Source organism: Mus musculus, chromosome 6 (assembly GCF_000001635.26).
Source record: "Mus musculus strain C57BL/6J chromosome 6, GRCm38.p6 C57BL/6J".
Lineage (NCBI taxonomy): Eukaryota > Metazoa > Chordata > Mammalia > Rodentia > Muridae > Mus > Mus musculus.
The window spans coordinates 5551482-5577319 of NC_000072.6; the positions used below are offsets into that span (position 1 = coordinate 5551482).

Consider the following 25838-nt stretch of genomic DNA (forward strand, 5'->3'; position numbering starts at 1 on the left):
CTGGGATTTGCAGGGTCCTGTGTTTTCTCTCTTCCTAGAATTTCCTGGGACCTTTGATGCTTTCATCCCCATTGGTAGGCAGAGGACAAGACTGGGGAGTCAGTGAGGTTCTGAGTGAATCTATGCTCTTGCCATGGGCACAAAGATGTCAACGACCTCTACAATTCAGCCCTATGGGAGTAGCTAAGCTTTGTCTTGGTGTAGAAATGTTGATAGTTTGCACAGAAAATGTCCATTGTAGCTTTCTGCCTGTGCCTACAGTTCTTAACTAGATTAGCTAAACCTTCTTTGTTTCGTTGGATACCATGAGCCTCATCTCCTTAATAATATGCATGCAATGACCCAGCTTCTCTGTTTAACCTTGTGTAATAACTATGCATGCTTCCAGGGTGTTGATGCTTCTCCCTCTGAGAGTTTGGACCACCCAATCGCAACCTTTCTATAGATATGTGGTATGTCTGTCCTTCCATTCCCTCTCTATCCCTAGTCATGTTTGTGAGATGCAAGCCATGCAAGGACATGACATAATACTCAGATACTTTACTATTGAACACATGTGAGCTTCTGGTTTTTCTTAATCTCCTTTCCCATTGGATGAAAAGAAAGAAAGATAGAAAGAAAGAAAGAAAGAAAGAAAGAAAGAAAGAAAGAAAGAAAGAAAGAAAGAAAGAAAGAGAGAGAGAGAGAGGAAGGAAGGAAGGAAGGGAGGAAGGAAAAAAGGGAGGAAGGAAGGGAGGGAGGGAGGGAGGGAGGGAGGGAGGGAGGAAGGAAGGAAGGAAGGAAGGAAGGAAGGAAGGAAGGAAGGAAGGAAGGAAGGAAGGAAGAGGAAGGGGAAAGATCATGACTGGCCTGGGGTTTCAGTATCACATGAGTGAAACAAGAAATACAAAGAAAAAGTAAAGGAAGCTAAACTCAGGTCCTCATGCCTGCCCTGAGGGCACTTAACCAATGGAGGCATCTCCCTAACCCTTGCTGCCATTTCTGAGAACTAGCTTGAGCTAATGGGTGTGGCCCTGGGATCAGAGCTGTATAAGAGCACAAGGGAAATTTTTATCGTGTTTCCAATCCACATGTTATTTTTCAGGTCTACTCTCATCCTTATGAAATCCCATCTGCTAACACCGGTGCCCACAAAGGTGCTAGCTCAGGTTCCAAGCCTATTTTAAACCATAATGCTTATTTACAGAATCTTCCTGGCTTGGTCTTGGTGGCTTAAATGGCTGCTATCTCACAGAACTTTCCACTCTTATGAATGCGCTCTAGCTCAAGGGCAAGCAATGCTAGAGCCTCTCCCTTTATCAGCACAAGGATCCCAGGTTTGTACCTCTGCTTAGTTCAGAGATCCAGATGTTCAGAGTACCAGATGTTCAGAGCTCCAGAAGACAATGCTTCTTCCACCCAGGTGAGAATATGGAGGAGAACAAAGGTGACATTGCGTGTGACCACCTGACAGCCAGAAAGTCCCAGGGAACCTGGGTTGCAGATCAGTAATCAAGATACGGTCTCTGACTCAGATGACTTAGATGGCTCTTGCTTGGAACATGTGATTAGTATTTGGCTTATACTACAACTCTAGGAGAAGCCAGTGCTCATGTCACCTGCCTGTCAACTGTATCTGGGTCAATAGGCCTTATCTCGACTGTCCATTTGTTAACTTCTTGGCCTGACTGACAACCTGGCTTCATCCTATTTTCCAATAAGTAGGAACCTGTTCTTATATGGAAGTCCCCATATCTGAGTCACTAAGAACCATAACAAGACCACTTTGCTCTCCTCCTTGTTCCTGTCTACTTCACTGAAGCCAACTGTGCTATGTATGGCCTGCAAGCCGTCTTCTTAACCACTGGTATCTGTTTATATTTATGGCTTATCGCTGTGGCTACTACACCTTCTCCTAGTCCCCAGAATGCCCTTGAGCTATTGATCTCTCATCTTGACTGTTAAATTGCTAATCAGTCTCTAGGAACAATATCATCTCAACATTTGTTGAATACCTCTTAGTATCAATATTATATCTATAATCTGTGCATTCCATCCTATCTCTGGGTACGTTTTCTTCCCTGTTTTGTAAATAAGGAAAACAAGTTTCGGATTCTTCCCCTGACTAGAAGATGGAGGAGACAGAATCTGACTGACGTCAGGCATGAAAACCCAAGCTCATCCATTTTGCTAAACTGCCTTTGCTTCAGAACAGGTTGGGTACATTATCTTGAATTGTCGTCAGTATTTTCATCTTCATCTACAGACTCTGGGTGACCAAAATAATATGTGAGTCAAGACTGACTCAGAAAACTTTCTTCTGTTGGTACTTTGTTCTGAAGTTTCACTTACTGTGCTTCAAAAACCACACACTTTCTTGGTAAACACTCAAGCGTCCACTTGCATCCCCTGAAGTGCCTGATAACAAGATCCCTTGGTACTGCAGCTGAATGCTGAATCGTGGGTTTGGACACTTTTCTTCCCTTCTGTTGTTCAGCCTCTTCAGCTGCCCCCTCCACTTGTCCATGGAATGATTCATTTCTCCATCTTCTCTTATAGCAGGTTTCAATTGTCCCTAAGGATGTTTACAGAATTTTTGTCCATGGAATGATTCATCTCTCCATCTTCTCTTACAGCAGGTTTCAATTGTCCCTAAGGATGTTTAGAGAATTTGAAGTATCAGCCAAAATGTCAACTTTAAATTACAGTGAGGGATGGAGCTCTCATTCTTCCAGTGACTCATGTGTGCTGATTGGCACCCTCTTTCCCCTTGGATAAATCTATGTGGGATGTTAAACATATAATTAGGAGGTGGGTTAGCAGAGTGAGAACCAGAACAAGAGAATTTAAGTGGGGTGACTTGCTGCGACAGGATAACAAAGGTTTAGCACGTCATCTTTACATTTGGGATTTTGCTACAATGCCCTGGTCTCTTTACTTGAACCACAGAGCCTGGGGAGACTTCCTGTTGAGGTTCAAACAATTTTAAAGAAATTAGAGGCCCCTTTGTCTTGAAAACTTTATATGCCCCAGTACAGGGGAATGCAAGAGCCAAGAAGTGGGAATGGGTGGGTAGGGAAGCAGGGAGGGTGGAGGGTATAGGGAACTTTCGGGATAGCATTTGAAATGTAAATAAGGAAAATACCTAATAAAAAAAGAAATTGTCTAGTTACGATCATTAAATATGAAAGTTTTCTCGAGGACTGTGTAAAAAAAAAAAGATACCGTTTACCTGGATACCTGGCCAGAAACAATGTGGGTAAAACTTCAAAGCCTCTTTGTGTTGTTCTCTTATCCCTTTTGATGTTCATTATATTTTACTTGCAATCTACCATTTCTTTAAATCTTTAAATACTTGGACTTTAGATAAAAGGAATAGTACTGCCTGTGGTTTTAATCTTATAGTATTAAAACTCAGTTTCCCTTTGTGTGTGGCTGAAACCCATTACATTTCATCAGTATGCAGTACTCCATTGTAACAACATACACCTCACTTTTGTTTTATGTTGATTGGTTGCTTAGACCTCACTGAGATAAACAATGCAGCTGTTTACATTCTTGAGCATTTATTTTGATGCCTTTATGCATCTATGTCCTAGAGTAGAATCCCTCTGTTATAAGATTTTCAAATTTTCAATTTGATTAGAAAATAAGAAATGCTTTAAAGTGGCTGTGGCCATTATTGAGACTCCTCTGAATTGTAATAAACTCTCTCCTTTTACCACAACCTTACCAGAGTATAAATTGACAGACTTTAATTTCACAGGTATTGAGTATGTGTGATACCATCTCATTTGGTTCCAAATTTACCCTTCATAACTTCTAATAAAGTTAAGCATCATTTCATGCATTCATCTCCTTTGCAATTACTCGTGTGTAGAACTCTCGTCGGAGATGTTTCCCTTGGCGAGGCGTTGTTTTCCTTTCTTTTGCATTTATTCACTGGAGGTTCCCTTTCCTTTCCCTAACCACATGTTGGTGCTAAGTTTTCGTGAGTTTTATATATATTAAGAGGAACTTTTCTCCATTTTGCACATTGATTACATGTACATTTTAATTAAAATGATATAATTTCGATTTCAGTCTGGGTTTTTGTGGTTGTTAAGATATCTTTCCATTGTATGGAGAAAAGCTGTTTTCCTATCTAGTTTTGCCATTTCTCATCTAAGACTTTCATTTACTGAATCTTGGATTGAATTAAAATGTTTGATAGGGATATCATCTTAGTTTCTTACCTGTGGATTCCCAGTTGGGCCTGGATAATTAATTGATAAGTTCTTCCTTTCAAAATGAACTGCTATACATTTCAATCTGTCCCCAAGGTCTTCTTCATCAGAGTAGGCCAATTTCAGGACTCTCTAGCTGAGTCAGTTGAGTGTTCACTTAAAGGACTTTACCTTGGTGATAAGGCTCTCTGGGGGAGTGCATGGGCCAAGGACACACTCTCCTTCACGTAGACCTTTTGCTTTTCTATTTGAATTTGTAAGTCAGCTTGTCAAGTGCCGCAAAGCTCCTATTGGCATGTTGATAAGATATTTCTAATTCCCAATCAGTTTTAAAAGGCTTGATTTTTTTCCCCCTGTGGTACCACACTCTCTAAGCTGTGTGCACATATATCAAGCTCTCTAAATCTTTGTTGGTTTACATTTTGTCTTTCGATAAGGTTTTATACTTTCCATCATACAGTTCTTGAAATTTTTATTTTTCCAAACATGTTAGGATTTTGATGTTATCATAAAGGTAGTTTACATTTAAATTTCTGCGTTCGGTATCCTGGCTCATGCCTAGAATCTCTGTAATCCCAGAACTCAGGCAGGCGGAGGGAGGAGGACTGCCATGCATTTGTGGCCAGTCTGTGCTGCATAGTAAGTTCTAGGTCAGCCTAGGCTACCAAATGAAGTTATATCTCAAAACAAAACGCAAACAAACAAACTAACTGAGAAAATACTAGCGTTTCTGTTTGTTGAAATTAATTCTTTTTTTTTTTTTTTTTTAAAGATTTATTTATTATATTTAAGTACACTGTAGCTGTCCTCAGACACTCCAGAAGAGGGAGTCAGATTTCATTACGGATGGTTGTGAGCCACCATGTGGTTGCTGGGATTTGAACTCCTGACCTTCAGAAGAGCAGTCGGGTGCTCTTACCCACTGAGCCATCTCACCAGCCCGAAATTAATTCTTCATACTGAAGTTTGTATGTTGAAATCATGGCAAGTAAAATGACAGAAATAGAAATACACCATTATGAAACCCATTTCTTGATATGAAAAATATTTATTTATGTTTCTTTTGGACTGCTATACAGAGATTATATCCATACAGCATTAATGTTCTTTATTCCATTGCAACTTCTTTCTACCTTTTAATGCCTTAATAGTTAATATTCTTTATTTCTTTAAAAAGATTTATTTTATTTCAAGTATGTGAATACTGTAGCTGTCTTCAGACACACCAGAAGAGGGCATCAGATCCCATTACAGATGGCTGTGAGCTACCATGTGGTTGCTGGGAATTGAACTCAGGACCTCTGGAAGAACAGTCTGCACTCTTAACCACTGAGCCATCTCTCCAGTCCCAGTAGTTAATATTCTCAATGCTAAGAGTGCCAGTATAGTTTTATCAAGAAGTTCTAATAGAGGTCATGGTGCTCGTCCAACCATTAAGTTTGGTGCACATGTTGTTTGTTGGTACTTTGTCAAATTAAGGATGTAGAATTTCTATCAATTGGTTTTTGTCAGTAAAGATGATTACATCACAGTCTCATTTCATTTAGTGATAAGAAAACACACATTAATTGATTTCTTATATAAAAGTCCAATGTCACACTGTGCTAATGTAAATGTTTCTACATTGTATTATTATTGTCTCCACTTTTTGTATATATGCATGAGCAAGATTAATCATATTTGTTGGATGTTATATCAAAGTTCTGCTAGTGTTTAAAGCCACCTAAAGATATCATACTGTTCTCTAATCTGAGTTTTGTGAGATTATAACTATGTTTTTCTTTAATGTCTCAATTAATTTTTCCTTTATTGTTTTCTCAATATTTTCCCCTCCCCCACAAATAATATCAGTGTAAATATGGCAGTGGTAACACATACGTAGGCAGAGGCAGGCAGATCTCTGAGTTTGAGGTGAGACCAGCCTGATCTACAGAGCAACTTCCAGGACAGCCAGGGCTACAGAGAGAACCCCTGTCTTGAAAAAGAGAAAAAGAAAAAAAATGAGAGAGAGAAAGAAAAGAAGGGAAGGGAAGGAAATTGTTAACCAACAGCAAATAGGCCATATTATTTAATTAAAAACAAAACTATGCGGTTATTTTAATCTTCTTGTTCAGTTTGTGATGGTTATGCATTTTTGCCCTATACTGATTATATTTCCTAGTTTTTCCTAAATTAATTTTGGTGAGCCACAATTTTTTTTTCTAGAAATGTATTCGTTTGCCCCAGGCTTCAGTGCGTCTGACATAAAGTTGTTTAAAACAGCATTTTCTTGTCTTTGTAACCTTTGGACCGTTGCTGATCTCTTCTTCCCAGTGCTGTGTGAGCCTCTCGCCTTTTCGGAATCTGTCTGCAGGGTCTTTGTCCGTTCTAGTTGTTCTGTCAAAGAGTCTTGAGATACGCATTTTTCTGGTATTTTTTGAGGAAATTTCTCTACCCTCTTGTAAAACCATTTCCTCTGTCAAGCATTTGAAATTTGATATCACACTGGATTCTTGAAAAATGACTATTTTTCTCCCAACTACGTTGAATGTTTCTTAAGTATGAATTTGTGTTGAATCCCACTAGAAGTAATTACAAAGGCAGCTCAGCTAGGGGACTAGGAGATGAGATATTTCTTAAACAATACACACAAGAGATTCATGAAAAATTTTTATACTACCTTACCTCCATAAGCTTTTTTTTTTTTTTTTTTTCTTGGTTTGGTTTGGTTTGTTTTTTTTTTTTTTTTTTTTTTTTTTTTTTTTGATTCTCTGTATAACCCTGGCTGTCCTGGAAATTAGAAATCCGCCCACCTCTGCTTTACAAGTGCTGAGATTAAAGGCATGTGCCACCATAAGCTTTTACTAACAGATTTTAACTGGCTGTGTTTAAAACCCTCCAAGCAACCTGCCAGCTCAGAATAGCAAGTAATAAAAATTATAAACAATGCATGTTGCAGGATTTTCCCTGTCCAATTAGGGCAGCAGGAGGCCTGTGATTGGACCATTGGACCGGGAAAGGGAGGCGGAGCTAAGAGTTGTAGAGACAGGGCACCTCTTGGGAGAGAGCGAGGAGGAGAATGTAGGCTGATGTCATGCTTTTGTAAGATTAGATTAAGTGGGATAAAGCTTTTATCATTATCAGTTGGCTTTGAAATTATTGTATTGGCATCTTATAAATTGTGTTTTTCGCAAACTGTATATGCCCCAGTACAGGGGAACGCCAGGGCCAAAAAAATGGGAATGGGTGGGTAGGGAAGTGGAGGGGAGGGTATAGGGGACTTTTGGGATAGCATTGGAAATGTAACTGAGAAAAATATGTAATAAAAATATTTAAAAAAATAAAGGTAAAAAGTCTTTAAAAAATAAATAAATTGTGTTTTTATTGTTACATAAATCTGATTGGTTAACTATAAGCACTGAGTCTTGTTTTTACCAGGTTACTGGGTATTGCGTTATTGGTTATTGGAACATGGGACAGAGCCAGTGGGAGTCGCCAGGACATACTGTTGTGGTCCGCTGGTGCCGGTACTAGAGTGGGAACATGGCCCGGGAAGGCCAGAGAGTTGGTGGGTTGAGAGAAGCAGGAGCGTGGAGAGTTGACAGATTCATTTTTTAATATTTCCCGCAAGAAGCACAACTCTGGCTGCTTCATCGGAGAAAATGATAACATGGTGGGATTAGGTCTGAAGGTCATAGAAATGCTTTCCACTGATTTCTTAGTTGTTCTCTGCTTCCACAACCTGCTAGCTTAACAGAAACTTGTATTGCTGCATAGACAGGTCCTATGCTTGATTGCTTGACCCCAGTTCTTCCTCTGCCAGCCCGGAATTCTTTCTTCATTGCTCTTTTGCCCCTACCATATCTATCCCCAAAGACTTTAACAGACCCCATTTGAGTTTCTGTTAGACCATGTCCTTCCTTCTTTGAATAGCACCTTTTACTCTGCACAAGACTGTGGCCTGGTATTTTGTGAATCACACATAACATTTTATACTTTCTAGAGCTTATCTGAGCAAAATGACTCTGGCTCAAAGCTGAGGCTCTCAGATCTGCTCCTCAGGCGTTGCACCTCAGAGATTTCAATGTTTCTCGGGGGTCTCTCCTTTGACCTAGATGATGGATACTCTGAGGCTGTGGATATCATTCTTCGGGCATCCACTTTGGCTCATGTATCCTCAGAAGCAGCCATTCCATAAATGAGGGTAAGGTAGATGCACACAGCTAAATGCAAAGCCAAGAGAACATTAAAGGACCAGGTAAGGTGAACCTTGCTTTGCTGAGCTTCATATTCCTGGTTCCAGCCCCTCACTGGGCTCGGCACTTGACAATCTTAAATCCCAGGGGCTACTTTTGTATTGAAAACACAACAGCTGCAAAAAAATGTCACTTTCCACATTATAGGGAAGTTTTATATTCCTCCTATTGAAATGTTTCCATTAGTGCTTACTCAAGTTTATTCTGCTGTAACCTGCAGTATATAATTTTATTTTTAAAATACTATATTAATTTCTACTTTAAATACTTTTGCTTGAGATAGTAATTTAATTATGACACCTCTTCCTTTCCTTTCTTCTCTCCAAAAAATCCCAAATATTCTTCCTCACTTCCTTTCAAATTCATGACCTCTTTTTTCATTATTTGCTAATGTATGCATATACATATATATCTTTAAACATAAGCAAGCACTCCCTTACCTATGGCTAAGGGAACATTGAGGAAGAAGAGGCAGAAATATTGCACAAGCTAGAGGATCAGAGAGTTGGCTATGAGATTATGTTTCTTAGTAACATCAGAAGCTACACTTGTGAAGTCTCAACATCATGACCACCAAATGTGAACTGAACAGAATAATACCCACAACATGGGTGATGCGGAAAAGACCACAAGGCTTCAAACTTACACAAAATCTACACGCAACTAAGTCAAGCTTGGAGCCAGTGAGGTTGTCCACCCTACGGGCATCAATTGGTGGTCCAGTACCAAACTACAAGTCCTAAAATCCTACATACTTTTTTGGATTTAAAATGAATATATCATATGTTACCTTCCTGAAAGAAAGATCAAGATTAAGTTTGGTTTCTGCCCTTCCCTCTTTCCTAATCCACTTTGATTATGTCACAATGTTATATCATTGCTCAGTAACCATGGGTGTGTGTGTGTGTGTGTGTGTGTGTGTGTGTGTGTGTGTGTGTCGTAATACATTATATACATTACATATTTCCTTTTCCCCATTCTCTCCTGAATCACCCTCCCATACCCTCTAGTTCTCTGTGCCTGTTATTCAGGTTCATATTTTATCTTACAAAGCCTTAAACCTCCTCACAGCAATCACATCAGCTGCTTTGTAGGTAGGTGCATCTCCTATCCCACAGCTCAACATGATCTGCCCTTTCCTTGCTGCTGAGACCCCCTTGCCATTTGTATAGCTGCCCTGAAGCTCTACTCCCAGCCACACGGAATGTTCCTTCCTTTCTCTGCTGTGCAATTCCCAAATGTTTCTCAATCTCTTTCCACTGTGGGAGCCCCCTGTTTCACGAGTCTGCTTCATTCTTGTTTTTCAACTATGGCAACTTAAAAAATAATTTTTTTCACAGCAGTGTAAAAGTTTGTTATCACACAGTGGAACTAGGATTTGTTTTATTCATTTTTCTTGATATATCCTTCAGATCTGGTTTTAGAAGGTTTCTTTTTTCTTGTAAGTACTTTCTCTTTCCTTCCATCTATTATCAGGGAACTCAAGTCATTGAAGAGACTTTCTGGGATCTCTTCTCTAGTTTTCTATTTTCACAGTTTCTTGCTTTTCTCCAGTGCTTGGAATCCAACCTGAGGTCTTATATGTATTTCCTTATGATCTTGAAATTTCACTTTGTGGCCTCTTTACCACTTGCGGCGTTTTTTGAAACTGAGTTTTAGAGAATTCTTATATTTTACCTTTTTAGAATTCCTACGATTTTTGTTTTCGCTATATACTGAGTGATCCTTTTAAAGAATTGTTCTTAATTCATGGATTCATATTTTCTCTTAGATTTGTAACCTTATTAACTATACTAATATTCTGTGACTAGGTATGAGCCAGATCAGGAAGTATCTGTGTGTAATGAGTGATAACAGAAGTTTTCCTTGGGGGAAATGTGTTTAGAGACAAAGAACTAAAGAACTTTGAGAGGTTGAAGGTTTGGTGTGAGAGTTGGTTTATTGATTGCTATGGTCCCAACTATGATGATTAAGGAAGAATTCAACTGCCTTTTGTTAGAAGACATCCCCACATTTCCTTTTGGACCAATGAGATTTTCCAAACTTTCACTGAGAATCTTGCATTGGGCTTACTTACACAACTTTCTTGCAAATTGTGTGTGTGTGTGCATGTGTGTATGATCTCATTTTCATCCATTTTAAATTTATTTTATATCATCATCACAAAATAGGCCCTTTTTTTCCATGTTATAAAACTTTTATAAGTGAAAATGATAGCAAACAGCATCAGAAATTTTAGCTTATTTTGTGCCAGGAACCCATTGTCAATAGGAAATAGACTCTTTACTGGAAAAACATATTAAATTAATGAAGTAAAATATGTAAGAGTCTAAAGAAAGCTGATTACATTTAAATACAGATATTAAACTATTAGACAATATTTACACTGGAGTAATGAGTATAGTTTCCAAAATGCACATTAAATAACACCCAGTGAAGGTCTAATAACATCTTTGGTTTTGCTTTAGAAAAGAATCCAAGCAACCTTTTATTATACTGGCAAATTTAATGTAATAAGAAAATAACTATAATTTCTCTGATGAAAAGGGCACAGATTTCTTGCCTATGTTCTCAAGAGAAGAAAATGCCAAACCTCGGTTAGAATTTTATGAAAATAATGATGTATTGTCCAAGTTCATAAGCCACTAAGTCAGATCCATGAACACCATGGACAGGGAAAGAAAAGAGAAACTAACTTTGTTACAGACAGGCAAAAAGTGAAGAAAGTCTTATCTCCCCTGACGGCTCCTTGGCTTTGGGCTGAGGAATGAGATTTAGTTCGATATTCAGCAGCATGTTGTGCACACCTTGGAAGAGACTCAACTTCCTTTACCTGGGTTCAGGCCACATGCGCAATGGCAGCCCTGTAATTCCTGCAGAATCTTTTCATGAACCATCAGGAGAGTTGGTTTTCATCAACCAAGTGCAGTGCTATTTCCACCAAACTTCTCATTACATCACCTGTTGCAGCTATGAGTGAAATAGATGAGCAGATGCCTATGAGATTACCTGTAAGCATGCCTCAGACTGGCTACAATTTTAAGGTGCTGTGTACTTCAGCCCTTTTTAGGGAAGTCAGCATCTGCACTGTACATTATTTATTAAACAATGCAGCATTTAGTATTCCCTATTGAGTTTAGAAATAAGTTCAAGTTTGAAGTTAGAGTGCTCTTGACCCTAGTAAATAAAAAAATGGAATGAAGGGGAAATGGTTAGTAGGTAAGAAACAAAGAATAAACAAAATGAATCTAAGTCTTTGTATCAGTTGCTTCAACCAGCAACATTACACACACAAGACCAACCTCCCAAAAGACCCCTTAAATTCAACATATTTCATGTTTTCAGGGTAAACATTTAATTCAAATTTAAATATACTTACTATCAAGCAAACAGAATGGAAATGTTTTAATAAACTAATTTGCAGTTGGTTGTACTCTGGAAAACATTAAGCATGACATCTCTGTACATCCAGGATTGCAAGGTATGTGTGACACTACATGTTAAAAAATTGGTTTCATTTGCATGAGTATTCCTATGCATGGATATACTAATTATTAAGGTATTCTTAAGAATATGACTCCAGGGGAACTGTGGATCTAGGTCTCTGGCTAAGTATATCAACAACTACAATTTGTCCTTTGTCCTCTGTAATGCTATTTCTTTGGACCCTAAATGTCTTTTCCCCACTTTGTGCTTTCCCAGATTTGTAAATACCTTTGGGATGACTATGTGAGAATCACTTGCCTTAGAGCTGACAGCTGGACAGCTAGATTCCCGGACCGTGAGATGGCAGAGACAGGTAGATGGGACGGGAAGGGACAGTTTGTGTTGTCACATGTCATAGACCCGACCAGGCTGGCAGTGCTGATCTTGAGCCTTGGTTTCCTAGTCTTTGAGGGACAATTGACTGTGATGTAGCTTGTTCTCTTTCGGGGAAATGTATGCAACTACATTGTAATCCACATATGTTCCCTTATTTCTTAGCACTTTTATGAGTCAAAGAGTCAAGAAAGTAAATAAAAAGTAAAATGAATAAGAACATAATTTTTGATAGTTTTATCCAAATTTTGGTTGAGCTTTAGACCTCAACGGTCACAGGGAGCAGCTGAGGGATAGTTCAGCAGTTAAGAGCGTCTATTGATACAGTGGCGTGCCCAAGTTAACTCTCAGCATCTTTATCTATAACTCCAGCTCCCAAGCATCCAACTGTCTTCTGGCTTCCACGGGTACCTGCATTCATGTGCATGTGTCCCCAGATAAACACACACAAATACACACAACTTTAAAAAATATTTTAAAATAAAGGACAAAAGAAGCTTTTTGTGCGTTTTATAAGGAATAAGATGCCTCCAATTTATCCATCCACTGCTAACCAAGCATATGACATAAAAATGCCCTGGGCCTACTCTGTGGAGGACACAGAAAGCGCAGAGGCTGGTAAAGAAGCCAACTCCTAAGCTCACTCTAAGCTTGAGAGTCATAGAGTTAAGATATATTTATCTTCATCCATTGGGTTTCCTTGCAACCCACATCTTAAATTTCTGATTCTAAAAATGTGTGCCTAATTGAAGCTACTTATGGATGAAAAGTTCAAGGCTTTCTCAAACTGTCTGCACACTGATTTCTGGAAGACCCAGAAAATGATCTGATGCTATAATTCTTTCCCCGCCCCAAGATTTATTTTTATTTAGTGACTATGAGTGTCTTGCCTGCGTGTGTATATGTGTACTGTGGGTCTACCTGATGCACTGAGAGGCACCAAGAGGCAGTAGATCCCCTGGAACCGGAGTTACAGACAGCTGTGCAGTGTCATCTGAGCCTCAAACCTGGATCCTCTGCCAAAGCAGCATGGGTCCTTAACTGATGAGTTTGCACCTGCCTCCAACCTGAATAGGAAGTTAGAAAGTGTAACACCGATACTGTGAACACATACATGGATGGGTGAGCATGGCTGGAAAATGACAGGGTTACATGGCATCTGAAGGCATATGACAATCTGGTAGTAAGAAATAGCTAACACCGGGTGATAGAGGTTGGGTGTCATGGTGCTACATGGAGGCTGAGGGAGGCAGACCAGTTCTCTGACCACACAGCAGGCTCTGGCTGGCACTCTCACATTCATCTCACCCCACACTAATAACAGCAGTAATCATAAAAGTTTTAAAAATGAAGAAAAAAATACAAATAATTAATTCTCTTTTATCATGGTAAGCATCTTAAGATAATCCCATAAAAGTTGAAGCAAAATTATGAAAATCTTTGTGGAGTAAATATCACACACCCTTCTCAGCTGCCTAAGTGAGTTTTGTGCCACACATAAGGGTGTGGCTATAGCCTGTCACAGTTTCATGCTGCCTGAGAAAGTTTCCACTGTTTCCTGCTTTCAACTCATATCAACTTTGCTCCAGCTTATGGGAGAAGGTAAAGAGACAAAAGCTTAGTAGAACAACACAGTGGAATATTCTTGTCTTTATTTTGCACAACGAGGCACGTGCCAAAGAGAACCTTAGTATGGATTAGAAGATTTCTGTGAATCTGAGCAAGCCATTTAACCATCACAGACGTCTGTAAAATTCCAACAGACCTGCTGTGTGTGTGGATGCTATGAAGGTCAAGTTAAATAATATAGAAAAAACCCTTTGCACTTTATTTCTGTCCTCACTCCTGTTCCCAGCCATGTTCTGTAGGTATAAGACATTGATATGATTCTCAGCTATGTGGCCCGGTGTACATTCTCCCATTCCCCGTTCTGAAGCCGCTCCATGCAGGAGAAATAGATCTTCTTTTATTGATCATTACTGCTAACTGTCTAATGGAAGTGTGGTGGCATGTATTCTGGGAGCTCTGCTCATTGTGCCGAGGACGGAATGGCATAACCTTGTTATAAAGGGTGTCACTATTCACAGATTACCAGAGGTTCTGGCCCTGTCTCCTGGGTGCAGGATGATTTATAGCACATGCTATAATGGGAGCTTATAATGCAGCAATCAGGGAGCAGAGATCCTGCTTGTGTTACCAAGCAGACTATACATAATTCTGTTCACAGAATGCACCATCTTCCTCTAATGGTCTGAATAATGTACTAGCAGAACAGAAAAAGAAAGTAATTTGGGAAGTAAACTCAACTGTTATTAAGTGACAAATAACATTGATAGTTACCAAGACATTCTTTGGTCTCATTACACATTTATCCATTCTGTGAAAGAAATTAACCGCACCCAATCTGATGTCTCTCTAATGTAATGGACTTTCTAAAGAGTTTTCATGAAATATTTTTTAATTTCTACCATAGTCAAATAGGGAAAGCAGAGTCCCTCTTTTAATTTTATGGAAAGCAAGATTCAAGTTTGAAAGTCATGACTAGAGTTTGTTAGTATTAACTGTGCGTCACACTAGAGTTTTGAACTGGGTTCATTTTCCGCAGGGAACCACAGTCTAAATTCATATTGGCATCAAACGTGAGCTGTGAGCTATACATAGGAGTGTTTGGTTTTCCACTTTTACATACAGAAGATTCTGGAGTGTTCTTCCTATGGTACAACAAATAAATGTACTCTTCAGAAAACCAGGGAAACCAACCAAGATGTCACACAAAAATGTAAACCTTCCCTTATTTATCAAAATGTGTCGTCTGTATACAAGTACCTCAGCTGGCCTAGTTGCATCTATATTCATTCACTGGATAAAATACGAATATTTCATACCTTGTTTTTAATTATTTTGTGATTGTTCCTGTTGTGTATGAATGTGGTACAAAATGTACTCATCTGATAGCCATTGGCAAGATTGCAAAAATATTTGCATTGGATTCAAAGTCCACTCTTTGCTTTCTCAGAGATAAGAGGCTGAGGTGTAGGGCAAATCTGTCAACAGCAGTCAGTGAGGAAAGGGATAATGATTTGGTTTTCCAGTTCAAAGTCTTATTCCATGGCACTCTTAGCGAAGTCTTGTTTACGTTCCTCTTCGAACAAAGTCCTTTGTCCTCTAAGATGTGCCACGTTGTTCCAAGACACAAATATTGCAATCCATTTGGGGAAGATAAATTGTTGGATGCCCCTCCTCTAAGCTTATACAAACAATTGCAACTGATGGTAGGGACTTAGCTCGTTCCAAGGCTCAGTCCGTTGACGAAGTTTTGAGAAAGAAGTTGACGTGAAAAAAGATGCTGCATTAAGGTGCCTTGTCCTCCCTGCACAAGTTGTAGCCGCACAGCACTGTTAGACGAGGCTTTGGCAATTATCTAGCTAATGTGATCAATGTTAATGGACAATCTGGTTAATCTGGCCTTTAAAAGTAGATTTCATCAACCAGCAACGAAATGAGAGAGCTCACAAATGAATCTCCTTTAATTTTTAGAGTAATTTGCAGTTCCTGATGTTATTTCCCAAATACAGCATGATATTAAATAGGCTTGTTGTAATAATAACAGTTTGTTATTGAAGATTCCCTTGCATTCAATTAGTTCAAAGTACATTTGGGATATAGAAAGATTGTCAGTGGCATCCAGCCTTGGGGAAGGACGGTTGAACTGCAAAAAATCAGCAATTTCCTGACTTCATTATATTTCTTGTTCTTCCCAGACTAGAACAGCATAGTGGGTTTTCCAGCTCTGTACATATACATACGAATGACTGCAGAAAAATACAATTCTTAAAGTTTAGATGGATAAAAATTTCATACTCCTTACTGTGATATGTGAAGCTAGTCTTACCTCTTTTTCATTGTGCAATTATGATGCTTATTAACTCATGTCAGTGACTGTTTATTAGCCACACATTGGTTTTATGAAAGAAAGAGGGTTCAGGTTGATGTAGATGAATTTTCAGGTGTGTGGTTGCTTTTGAACTTTATAATTATTTTGTGTAGTTCATCTTAATATGTGAGAGGCTAGCACTTAGTTTCCTGCCAGGAGCAATCATTATAAACCAGTGCTTTCAAAAAATTTTCAGTCCACATATATCACTTAAGTAGCTCAAAGTATATCAATACATTTATTTAGTTTAACTTTAGTCTAAATTGGTCATAGCTTGTTAATGCTTCTAGTATCCCAGCAGATATTAGTTTAGGTATCATGTAAAGGAGACCCTTCACTCGAGTCCTGAAAGAGTCCATATGATGTTTTGAGGACAATCTGCAGTACATGGCCAAGGGCAAGAAAGCCTGATATAAAAGCATGGAAAAACAGATGAGGACTGTGAGAACAAATGGTAAATAATTGTATTCTAAGTTCAATAAAGGAAAAGCTTAAAAATATTGTGAGGGAAGGGAAATTATAAATAGAATGGCAATTTTTAAAGAACTCAATATGGCTGCTAAAATATATATGACTGCAGGTCAGTGCAATAACTGAAAACTCACCAATAAGCAAACAAGAGACCCAAATGAAAAGTTAGACAACTCACAAAGAAGATATACAATGGGAAATGAATATGTCGAAAGATATGGAGTGTTTGTTATGTTGTTGGGAAAATTCAGGAATTTTGGAAAATTAGGAAATTGACAGTATCACTTATTAACTTACTTCTCAAGTGAAACAATAGGAACCCCATTTATTGTTTGCTGGGATACAAAATGTTGCAATCACTTTAGAACACACTTTGACAATTTCTTATAAAGTTAACAATAGCCACGCACCGAAGCACTGCATCCCTAGGTATTTACCCAAATGACCAGAAATTTAAAAATCTTATGTCCATATAGAAACTTTCCCACAGTGTTTATCAATGGCATCATGTGTTATTCCAAACATGGAAACAATTAAGATATCTTTGAAAGGGCAAAGAGATAAATAAGTTGTGGTATGGCCATGCAATTAAAAATTATTCAACAACAGCAAGAATTCCTAACTCTCAGCTATGAAAAAGACAGAAGAGAAACTTAAACACAAATTAGTAAGTAGAGGAAGCAAGTATAAGCTATTATGTTATATGATTCTGGGCATCTAGTATTCTGGATTAAAATACACAAAATTATAGAGGCAATGAAAGGCTCAGTGGTTATCAGGGAGTTGAGGAGTCGGAGGAAAGGGAAGAGTGATTACAGAGAAACGTTGCATTTTCTAGAGTCGTTAACTTACAGTAGTGAACACATGATACATTTGTAAAAACCCACAGAACTGCAAAACTCAGAGTGAAGGTCAAAGTGACCTCTAGAGAATTGGTAAATATTATTGAGCTACTTTAGGTGTGTTTATGTCACTGCTACTATTCACTGTAGTGAAGTATCAAAGGTGGTCCCCAGTGGACGGGGGCCTAAGGAAAATACAGCATCTATACACAATGGAGCATTACTGGGTCATAACAAATAATGAAACAACGCTCTCAGGGAAGGGATAGAACTTAAGTTCATTGTGTTAAGGAAAATAAGCCAGATTTCCAGAAAAGTCCATGTTTTCTGACACATGCTGACTCTACACTAAACCTTTAAAAATGACCTGAAAGCAAAAAGAGGTTCCTGGGAAGCAGAGACATGAGCTGTTAACTCTGGGAGGCAAATGTGATCAAAATACATTACACAGTTGCATAAAAACATTGTTAACATGACTCATTACTTTCTGTAGTTCCTATACATTAATAACAATGGACAAAGCCATGGAGATACCCAAGGTCATCTGAATTTTCTCTTGTGCTGTCTTTCAGAAGTTTGTCATTTTCATGTGTTCAGTTGATAGGAATAAGAGATCCACTCAGAAAGAGGAAATGTTGAAGAGAAAATGCCTACGTTTTTTTTTTTTTTTTTCAGAATAAACTCACCAATGGTCATTACTACAAATCCCACCTGTGTGGAGGGGGCGTGTAGAAACATGACCTGTTTGGGGGTAGAAGTGGTTTTAGAGAAGATCAACCTATTTCTCTGAGTGTGTGGGAGATGCTATCCTGAAGAAAGAAAAAAGGCAGCTTAACTTCATCAAATCTCTTCATCAACTGGAACTTTAGATAAATAATCAAAAATACTTGCTATGCAGAAAGGTACATATCTCTAGGATGCCTCAGTGAGTTGCCTGTGGTAAGGACTACTTAGCAAACAAGCCCAGCATCTCTAGATCCTCAACACAGCTTCCCTGAAGAACATCACAATTTACACAATTCTTGACTCTACGGTGGAGACAATTTCATACACTGAACACTCTTCTTCCACTGCAATTCAAGCCTGAAAACTATCTGAAACCTCATGTGTTATTCTAGGTCAGGGAGTCCATGTCTCATGTGGGTAGACAGGACCTGTGAAGTGAGTGCCCTTGGCTATCCCAGACCATCTGCTTTGTCTGCGCTTTCTGGTGGCCCACGCGCTGCAATTATTAACAACGTTTATTGCTTCACAGTCTCTGACCTCTATTTGACGATCTGGTCTTATATATTAGCCCTCTCCTGAACTCAATAAAGGGAGCGCTACGATCACAGTCTGGTTCTATTCTGATCTTTGTTCTATCGAGCCACATTGAGAGATGGAGATAAACCAAAATAGATAACAAATGATTAGTCCTTAGAAATTATTCTACACCAAGGGACCTGTGAATGTTTCTAAGTTAACTATGCTCAAATCAATATCCAATACAACATGAGAAGTCACTCTAGAAAGTCTGGGGAGCATGTGCTGGGATTTCAGTAATACCTGTGTGTGGGCAGTGACATATGGGATTTGGTCACTTTTCTTTTACTTTTCTTTATTAGGTATTTTCCTCATTTACATTTCCAATGCTATCCCAAAAGTCCCCCATACCCCCTCCCCACTCCCCTACCCACCCACTCCCACTTCTTGGCCCTGGCGTTCCCCTGTACTGGGGCATATAAAGTTTGCACAACCAATGGGTCTCTCTTTCCACTGATGGCGGGCTAGGCCATCTTCTGATACATATGCAGCTAGAGTCAAGAGCTCCGGGGTACTGGTTAGTTCATATTGTTTTTCCACCTATAGGGTTATAGATCCCTTTAGCTCCTTGGGTACTTTCTCTAGCTCCTCCATTGGGGGCCCTGTGATCCATCCAATAGCTGACTGTGAGCATCCACTTCTGTGTTTGCTAGGCCCCCAATGGGTCCTTTCAGCAAAATCTTGCTAGTGTATGCAATGGTGTCTGCGTTTGGAAGCTGATTATGGGATGGATCCCCAGATATAGCAGTCTCTAGACGGTCCACCCCTTCGTCTCAGCTCCAAACTTTGTCTCTGTAACTCCTTCCATGGGTGTTTTGTTCCCAAATATTTTGTATTGCATGCAAACTTCACTTTAAGGAAACATAAAAGATAAACTGTAAAACCATAATCACTCTTGCATAATACACACTTATCACAGAAATGGTTCTTTTTAAGTACACAGCAGATAGACTGAAAGGAAATAGACCATATGCTCCTTAGATTTTCTTACAATTGGTAAGATTGGAGTGTTTTGTTTACACTTTTGAAATGTTTCTAACATTTTAACGAGTGTGAATTATCCTTCTAATTAAAAAGCCGAATGTCTACGGAATCCTATGTAATGCAAAATAGTTTTTTAACTATAAAGCTCTGCCTTTATTGATGCCCTCCTTCAACCTCTTATTTCTGTAAAATAGTGTTTGGTGTGTATGTATATGTGCATGCGTGTATTCGTGTGTGTATGTGTATGTGTGTGTGTACGCATGTGTATGTGTTTTGGATACAGCCGCATGTCTATGCCTGTGTGTAGAGGCCAGATATAATGGCAAGTATTTTGTCTAGTCACTCTCCACTTTAGCTGCTGAGCAGGGCCTCTCACTGAATCTCTACAGTTCTTTGGCTAGGCTGGTTGGTCAGCAAGCCCTAAGAGTCCTCCCCTGTCTCTGCCTCCCCAGTGCTTGGGTTGCAAGCATGCCTCTGCACCCTGCTTTTGTACAAGGGCACTGCGACTACATGTTTGCCCACCAAGCATTTTAACAGCTGGATATTTAATAGTCATCCTGACTATTTAATAAATTTAATCTTCTGATTAATAAATACATTTAAATCTCTTGACATTTAATAATCAAAAAAAAGACAATGTTTATAGACTTTGAAGTTAGCACTTGGTAGTTAGAAAGCCACCAACGCCTTCCCTAACCATTATCAATTTTGTTAAAAATGCTGTTCACCTCATAGTCTTAGCTACTCTTTTATTACTCCCATGCATAAAAATTTCATCTGGTGTCTAATAATTTGAGAGCTGTGTTCTTTACTATCGCCCTACGAATATATATTATATTACATATTTAAATATATTTATATATAAGTATATAAATAAGTATATTCTATAGTATGTTATAGATGATATTACCTATATATCTTTAATGTTTTTAAGCGCTGTGAGCAGTGCTGCAAACACATGACACCCCATGGCTAAGGCTTCATCAGAACCCATGGAGGGCTCCCTTTCCCCTTTCTTATGTTTTCTCAGTAACTTCATGAAAGTAATTCTCTGAAGGTTTAAGAATAGACTTTTCATAAAAGTAGCTACAAAGCAAACAGAACTATTTAATCTAGTTTCAGAGCTGAGAGCATAGATTCAAGCTTATGATGTGCTTTGCTGAGTTGTTCCTCAAACAGAGACTAATGCTAATTACCATTCTTTCATTTAGCAAATGGTCCCTAGTGACACAGGGTAGAAAATTCAAGAGTGCTTATGGTTGAGCAAGAACTCCCACTGTCCCTGAGCTTGCTGAACCTGGCATTTTCAGGGTAGAAAAGTTAAGATGTAGAAAATTAAGATGCATCTATAACCTTTGATAAGAGCTTCAAAGGGTTCTTTAGAAAGACTATGAAGGAGGCCCTGGTTTGGATTGAGAGTTGAGGAAGACTGATTGGAGGCGTGTAGGAGGGCTTCCATAGATCACTTTGATAGTGTTGTGTTTGTATTATGCTTCCGTTGTCTGTGTCGCCTTGCATTGGTGTCCACGTATTTGAAGAAGTTAGCTTCCCTGTCAGTCATCACAGACAAGGTCAAGACTTTTCCTGCTGCATCTCCAAGTGAAGTGGATTGAATCCTGTCTGTTTCCTGCTTTCACTATCTCCAGTTCTTTGAGGTCTTTGGAGGGTCTGTAACCAGTGGCCCAATGGTGTTGCTCCCACTTGGTCTCTGGAGATGTCCTGGTTCAACCACTGGTAGGTTTTTCACCAGACCATGGTCACCCTGAGAAGAAGACCAGAAAAGAAAGCCTTTAAAACTTATTTATTTTATTTAATATGTATGGGTATTTTGCCTGCAGATATGTCTATGTACCATGTCAGATCCTTTGGAGTCGAAGCTACAAGTGTTTTTCTCTATCATGTGGGTGATAGGAACCAAACCAGAGTACTCTCCAAGAGTGTCAAGAGAGCTTAACCACAGAACCATCTCTCCTGACTCTAGAAATGTCTTTTCATGAAGAAATAATAGATAATGGAGTCTGAGGATGCTGAAGGGGAGGAAAGTATCAGACTCAGAATAAACAGAGCCCGAGGAAGGGGTGACTGAGTGAGAGTAGATGAAGAACCCTATAGTGGAAGTCCATCCCAGTGTCCTAGAACTGACAGACCTGGGATTTCCAAGAAGCACAGTGCAAAATCATTCCAGAGTCTAGAGCACAGGCATGTTATCTCACCAATATATAAGTACAAATGAATGTTGTCTCTATATTAGAAAGCAATCTCATGCCAGCATAGTACATGTGCCCTTTACGCTAACACCCAGGAAGCGCTGGCATGTGGATCTCTGAGCATTTGTGGCCATCTTGGTCTACATAGTGAGTCCCAAACCATTCAGGCCTACATAGTGAATGACAGAAGAGAGGCACAGAATCCCACACTTTGAAGACATAACTGTAGGTGGCCTGTATGAACACCAAACTTAACATTAGAGTCTCTGGAATCAGGGACATCACACAGCAAAGAACTTAAGGCTCGGGCTTTGACACCAGATGTTTGCTGTCCCTGCTTTGTCTGTATGTGACTTGGAGAAAGCTTCTAAACCGGTACAGAGGGAATAATTTGTTGTTGTGAGAACTAGATGAATAATACATATAAAAGGTGAACATAGTGTCTGGGACACAGTAAGTGATCAGAAATCACAGCTATTATTTCCTGACTCACTGCCACCAGGGAAGGATGAGATCGTCACACAGCAGACCTTTATGCTCCTTACATAAGCTAATGCCAGAGCTAAATTGTACTCAGTGTTTTCAGAGTAATGAGCCCAATACATTAACTGTTCTGGAAACAGATGAAGCCTGACGGTTTTGACTAAATATAGAGATAATTCGAGTCTAGACTCTATGTGTTGATAGGGTTTGGGGAAGCGTAATGAGAGTAATCAGGTCATAATAGAATAATACACAGGGCTAAAGGGAGTCAGAAATTTCACAACAGAGATGAGAAACAGCTAATTTTATTGATGTGAGAAAAGCATTATTAGTCAAATTTTTCTTACACTCTTAGGATGGCCATTTCATGCTGTAACAACACCCTAATAAAGTAATCAATTATGCCTTTCTGTCCTGGTGCTGTGGCCTTTTCTTCCCTCCCAGCACAATTTGGCAAAATTATCACATGCCAGCTAAAACTCTATTCTGTAGTGTCATAATATGTATCAAAATCACCCAACCTTTGATGGGATTCAATAGAGACATGAAAGGCCCTGACAGATACTGTTTTTTCAAGCCAGAGGACTATTTTTCTATATAAAAGGTATTGACTATTTTGCCTGTAACAAGTCCTGCCTATATCCACAGATCTGAAATTAAAATTGTCTCGCAAATATCCTACTTCCTGAGTCCTGATATGACATGTAAAGAGAAAGTTCCTGTTTATGAAACTTCATTTCGTGTATTGACATTTCATGCTATACTACAACTATATACATTTTATACTATAAACATACTATATAAAATTAACTGTAGGCTATGTGAATGAAGTGTGTGTGTGTGAAGCATGAATAAATCTCGAGTTAGGGATTCCCTCCAAGATCTCTCGTTATACATACGTAAATTTTGCAATAGGCAAATAAATGCTGGCAAAACTTAAAAATCAAAACACCTCTGACCCCCAGCATCTCATGTCGATAGGAAATTAATTCATATTACCAGGAAACAACACCAACAGAATTGAATAACACATGAGTAAATCTGCAATGCCAATATATGACAACGGACAATGATGGACTAAACCATTAGGCTCTGGCCCAGCCTCAGGACCAAGAGCTGAGCTGGTATGATACAACCATGGTGTTCCTGTGTTCCTCCATCCATGTGGCAAGAAACACTATGACAGAATGACTGCTTTCCTGTCTTCTTGTGCTTTCCAGTCAGAGTGAAGCCTCAGGTCTGAAATGCCAAAATGTGCTGTACTGCAAATCGGGTTGCTAGACGTTCTGAAATCAGATGGAATTCACTACATGAGAATGTCAGGGATCACTTGCAACCACAATTCACTCCTCATGAGTCCTTGACCTAAGAGAAAAGAGAAAACCAAAGACACAAAAGCCCTGTTCCAGGTGGTGAATGGTTTAGTGTTCTTCACTACTTTGTATGTGGGACAAACGGGTAAAAAGTTATTTTTAATTAGTGGGATTTTTTTTTTCTTGGCAACATAAAATGTTAGCAGGTAATGCCAGACTGCAAAGCATTTAAACAGTTCTTTCTTTAAAGGAAAATTTAATGTACTTTAAAAAAAAATCGCAAGTGATAATTATCAATTTTGAGCAGTACAGTACAATGTTTTAATATGTTATATGGTGTGAAAAGAGCAGATTGGGATAGGTGGAATATCCTTCACTTTTGATAATTATTTCTTTGTATTGAAGATACTGAAAACATTCAACTAATTGTCAACTGATTTACCCTACCTACTGTGCCATAGGATATTAAAGATTTTTCCTTGTACCTCTTAACCAATTAGACCCTCTCCAACTCTCCTCAAAATGTCTTCTCTGGGCACTAAGTATGCTAGCTTTGAACTCATACTTGACAGCAAATAACCTTTTGAACTGACCCCTCCCCCGCCTTTTGTTTTCATTTCTGGAGAACCAACCAACCAACCAATGACAGTGGAGCATAGCAAGACAACAGAAGAGACTTCTGCTCTCTCAACCCCCAGGGTACAACTTGCCTACAATCAAGGCTGCTTATCTATGCAACTTTTTCCTCTTACTTCTGAGCTGGGGTTCCTGGATAATGCAGTATTGAAGTTGACCATTCTTACTACTTAACACACTTCCTGAGAAGGCTCTGCTTAAACATTCTAGGGTGTGCACTTGTAATCTCTAAAAGGGGAGTCAATAATACTTAGTTTACAATTAAATCCCAAATGGCCTTTTACTGTTCTGTGGTTGCTGGGTTAGAAGTATTCATGGCCTCTTTGAGGAATTATAATGTAGTTATAATATACTTTAATATCCTTAGACAAAAATAAATTATATCAATTTATGATAATTAAAACCCACTATTAGAGAACCTCTGTTTGCTTTTGCTATATTGAGCGTTTCTAATTTGCAGCACATTGCTGTCTCTAATTGCTCCTTCTCAGAATGACTGTATGCGATGAATTGATATTTTTATGCATCTCTACTTTCTCCCATTCTAACTCGATTTAAATTTGTTCAGCTCACACAAGTCAGTGGTGAAACCTGGTTTGAAGAGGTCCCTGCTCTGAGGGAAGAGTAATATTGGCCATGTGGGGGAACTCTGTATGTCATGGATAAGGCTTTGTCTTAGGTCAAGGAAACACATGAAACCCCTAGGTTCCAGTACAATAGTGAGAACACAAGGCTGGAATACCCAAGGCAGAAGTTGATGCTGTTAGAGGATCTGAGGTACAAATGAGCACCTTTGTTGGGGCCGGCCTGCGGCTCTCATGTCTGGGTTCGAGCCTGGAAGGCATCTTGGAACTGAAAGAAAAGAGGGAGCCTAGGCGGGTTGAGAAATAATGGAACCAAGACAACTAGTATGCTCAAGGTTCAAAAGTTTAATGGCGGACACGCTTTATAAAGGAGGGGGGAAAGTCCATTCCCGCCAATTCATCCTTGGAGCCTGGAACCAGCTGCAGGTGATGATGTGCAGAATAGGGCTTAGTCTCCGGAATAGCTCCAGGGGGCCTCTCAGCAGGTAGCAGTATCTTGAAGAGGAACAGCAACAGTGGCTGAACAATAGAATGATCTAGGGAGGAAGGCTCCACCCTAGGTAATCTCCCTAGTGGCAGCAAGGTCAAATTCTGGCTCAGCCTGCTTCAGGCTTGTGGGAGGCTACACACCTTGTCCTTACTGAACTAGAAGACTGGATGTCAGCACTGACAGGTAGATGAGACAGGACATGAATAGAGTGCTGGGATCGTTCCAAGCTACATGCTGTAGAGGTGTTGAGGATGGAACCCTCAGGGTGGGGTTAGTGCCCTAACAAGAAGAGACACCATTGGGCTGGCTAGAACTTCCTTCATAACAAATGAG

The 25838-nt window shown here is 39.2% G+C and overlaps 1 long non-coding RNA gene across 1 annotated transcript; it reads left to right on the forward strand.

Moving 5' to 3' along the window:
• The first annotated feature begins 12181 nt into the window (after positions 1-12181).
• Gm34470 lies at positions 12182-18837 on the forward strand. The gene is made up of 2 exons (XR_868772.1): positions 12182-12239; positions 18182-18837. It is a non-coding gene; the product is annotated as a predicted gene, 34470 (long non-coding RNA).
• Positions 18838-25838: the final 7001 nt, after the last annotated feature.